This window comes from Orycteropus afer, unplaced genomic scaffold, assembly GCF_000298275.1.
Source record: "Orycteropus afer afer isolate SDZICR_OR568_19922 unplaced genomic scaffold, OryAfe1.0 scaffold00051, whole genome shotgun sequence".
NCBI classification, from domain to species: Eukaryota; Metazoa; Chordata; class Mammalia; order Tubulidentata; family Orycteropodidae; genus Orycteropus; species Orycteropus afer.
The window spans coordinates 15098550-15103195 of record NW_006921638.1 but is presented as its reverse complement, the minus strand read 5'-3'; positions in this window follow the sequence as shown (position 1 = coordinate 15103195).

The following is a 4646-nucleotide window of genomic DNA, read 5'->3' as shown; positions in this document are numbered from 1 at the left end:
ACCTGTACAAAGAAAACTATAGAAGACTACTTCAAGAAACTATAAGAGATCTACATAAATGGAACATATCATACTCATGAATAGAGGAATTGAACACTGTGGAAATATCAGTTCTACCCAAAGCAATCTATACATTCAATGCCATCCCAATCCAGATCCCATCAACATTCTGTAAAGACACAGAAAAACCAATCACTAACTTTATATGGAACTTTATATTGAAAGGTAAAAAATCTCAGATAAGCTAAGTATTATTGAAAAACAAAGTAGGAGGTCTCATACTCTTGGATCTTAAAACCTACTATACAGCTGCAGTAGTCAACACTGACTGGTATTGGTACAATGACAGACACATAGACCAATGGAATAGAATTGAGAACCCTGAAATAGATCCATCAACCTATGCTCAGGTGATATCTGACAGAGCTGAAATCCATAAGTGGGGAAGAGATTGCCTGTTTAACAAATGATGCTAGCAACTTTGCAGAAAAATGAAACACGATCTGTACCTCACATCATGTACAAAAACTAACTTCAGATGGATCAAAGATTTAAATGTGAAACCTAAAACAATAAAATTCCTCCAGGAAATTAGGGGCAAATTGAAGGCCCCTAATATATGGCATAAATAGACCATCATGCATAACCCAAAATGCACAAACAGCAGAAGATAAACTACAAAAATGGAACCTTCTAAAAGTTGTTTTTCTTTGCTTCCGAAGACTTCTGCAAAAGAGTAAAAAGAGAACCTACAGATTTGGGAAAAAAATATTAAGCAAAGACATCTCACGAACTTATCTCAAGAATTTATAGAAAACTCCAACACCTTAACAACAAAAAGACAAATAATCCAATTGAAAAACAGACAGAAGACATGAATAGACACTTCACCAAAGAAGATATTGAGGCACCCAGCAAACATATGAAGAAATGCACATGATCATTAGCCATTAGAAAGATCAAAACAATGAGATACCATCGTGCCTCAGCCCTAGTAGCAAATTTCAGCAAGACAGAAAATAACAAATGTGGCAAGGATGCAGGGAGATTGGGAACCACATGCATTGCTGGTGCAACTGTCAAATGATCCAGCCACTGTGGAAAGCAATATGGTGATTCCTTAAAAAGTTGGAATTAGAAATACCATTTGACCCAGCCATTCCATTATGAGTTATATATCCTAAAGAAGTGACAGCCAGCACAAGAACAGATATATGCACACCTATGTTCATCACAGCACTATGCACAATAGCCAAAAAATGGAAACAACCTAGATGTCCATCAACAGAAGAATGGATAATCTAACTATGGTACATATACACAATGGAATACTATGCAATCCTAAAGAATAATATAGAATCTTCAAAACACTGCATAACATGGATGAACTTGGAGAACAATATGCTGAGTGAAATAAGTCAATCACGGAACATATATTGTATTAGTCTGTTATTGTTAAAATTCAAGGAAAGATTCATGTATGGAAGTAAACTTTCTTTGTTGGTTACCATGGGTGGGAGGGAAGGGGAGAGAACACTGTTAGATAAATAGAGACCAGTATTGATTTGGGTGAAAAGAAAGGCAATGTACCAAATCTGAGTGATCAACACGGTGCCATTAAGGAAAAGGAAGACATAGAGACATGTATGGGCAGTACCAACAACAAAGACAAATGCTTTTGCACATACAGGACTACATTGTCAGTGAAGCCAACATTGATATATGGGTGGATAGATGGGTGGACCGGCTGAACTATTAAGTATGTCTATGCAGTGGGGAGTGTGCCCAAGATCATGCATAGGGTTATCAGACAATGTTTCTACAAGTGTATTTGTATGATCTGTAAGAATTCCCAGGTATATAGTAGAGCTGACAAGGGACATGGTTGTTGTCATTTCTAGGCCACAGCCATGTGCACAGAGGGAACAAGTAGTTGGACCTATGAGATTGGGACTGTAGTCACAGGGGACATCAAGCTCAATTGGTATAAGATAAAACACAAAAACATTGTTCCACATCCTACTTTGGCAAGTAGCAACTGGAATCTTACAAGCTTGCAAGCAGACATCTAGATGCAATGATGGTTCTCTCCTCATCCAGAACAAAGAAAAATAAAGAAAACCAAAGACACAACAAAAAAATTAGTCCAAGGGACTGGTACACCATGTGATCTTCAGCCTGTATGACAATGAGCCCAGAAGAACTTGATGGTGCCTGGCTACCACTGTTAACCTCTAGAAGGGGGATCCTGGATAGAGTGAGAGAACAATGTGGAACAAAACTCAACATCATTTAAAAATAATAATAATAATAATAAAGGGACCAGATTTGCTGGTCTAATAGATCCTGATGGAACCAATGAAACACTATAGCCCCTAGCTGTCCTTCAGGCCTGAAACTGAACCCCCTCTTATGGCTTCCAGCCACACAAAATACAGGCATATGAGCTGAACATTTACATCAGGTAGATATATTCCTGGGAGAGATCAATTATGGGAGAATAGAAGGTCTACGTATGCACAGGGAGACAACTCATGGGGCAGGAGTGCATGGGAGGGAAGGACACAGGAAAGATGTAACTATGTGGAGGAAGTGGGAGGGGAGCTGTTGTATTGTGGGAAACTGCAGTCAATGTCATGAGATAAAGTGTATGTGACCTGCAGTATGGAAAGTGAATTTGCTCTATAATCTTTCACCCAAATCACAATATTTTTTTTTTTAAATAGATATAGTATCAGAACATATTGGTTTAAATCTTATCTAAAATTTCTAATCTGATATTCTATGCTAGAAGTTCAGATAAGACAAACCTTTATACATGATTTTGACCAAGATTTGTTACTAGTAAAAATTTGAATACAGGTGCTATTAGTATTGGTTGTTTGCAATCCAATATCTCCTATGCAAGTTCAAGTTGAAGCTGGAAAAAATGAAACTAGTCCACAAGATCCAAAATATAACCTTGATTATATTCCACTTGAATTTAGAAACCATCTAAAGAATAACTTTACACATTGGACACTAATGATCAAAAACCAGATGAATTGTGCAATGACATCAAGAACATCATACATGAAGGAAGCAAAAGGTCATGAAAAAGACATGAAAGGAAGAAAAAAACAAAATGGATGTCAGAAGAGACTCTGAAAGTTGCTCCTGGACAAAGCCTAGTTAAAACAAATGGAAGAAATGACAAGATTAAAGAGCTGTACACATTTCAAAGGGCAGCTTGGGAAGACAAATTATTATAACGAAATGTGCTAAAACCTGGATTTAGAAAAACAAAAGGAAAGAATACACTCAGCATTTTTCAAGCTGAAAGAACTGAAGAAAAATATTCAAGCCATAGCTATAATATTTAAAAGTTCAACAGGTAAAATATTGAATAATGGAGGAATTATCAAAAGAAGATGGAAGGAATACACAAAATAATTGTACCAAAAAGAATTGGTCTATGCTCTACTATTTTAGGTGGTATATGCTCAAGTGTCAGTGGTATTGAAGGAAGAAGTTGAAGTTACCCTGAAGGAACTGGCAAAAACAAGGCTTCAGGAACTGAGAAGTTTAAACGAACTAATGCAGCCCTGGGGGACTTAGTCAATAATGCCAAGTAATTTGGAAGGCAACTACATGGGCAACTGACTGGAAGAGATCCATATCTGTGCCCATTCCAAAGAAAGGTGACCCAACAGAATGTGGAAATTATAGAACAATATCATTAATATCACATGCAAGTAAAACCTTGCTGAAGATAATTCAAAAATGGTTGCAGCAGTATATTGATAACGAACTTCCAGAAATGCAAGCTGTATTCAGAAGAGGCTGTGGAATGAGTGGTATCATTGCTGATGTCAGATGGATCTTGGCTAAAAGCAAAGAATCTCAGAAGGATGTTTACTTGTGTTTTATTGACAATGCAAAGACATTTGTCTGTGTGGATCATAACAAATTATGCATGACATTGAGAAAAATGGGAATTCCGGAGCACTTAAGCATGCTCAAGAGGAACCTGTAATAGACCAAGAAGCTGCTGTTCAAACAGAACAAGGGGATACTGTATGGTTTAACATAAGGAAGGGTTGTATCCTTTCACCATACTTATTCAATCTGTATACTGAGCAAATTATCTGAGAAGCTGGACTACATGAAGAAGAACACAACATCAGGGTTAGAAGAAGAGTCATTAACAACCTGCAACATGTGGATGACACAACATTGCTTATTGAAAGTAAAGATAAATTTGGGCACTTGCTGATGAAGATTGAAGACTACAGTCTGTGATATGGCATATACCTCAACACAAAGAAAACAAAAATCTTCACAACTCAACTAATAAGCAGCATCATGATAAATGGAGAAAAGATTGAAGTTGTCAAAGATTTCATATTACTTGGATCCACAATCAACACCAATGGAAGCAGCAGTCAAGAAATCAGGTGCATATTGCACTGGGCAAATCTGCTACAGAAGAGTTCTTTAAAGTGCTCAAGAGCAAAGATATCTCTTTGAAGACTAAGTGCAACTTAGTCTATGCCATGGTATTTTCAATTACCTCATATGCATGTAAAAGTTGGATAATCAATAAGGAAGACCAAAGAAGAGTTGATGTTTTTCAATCATGGTGTTGGTGAAGAATACTGGAAGTA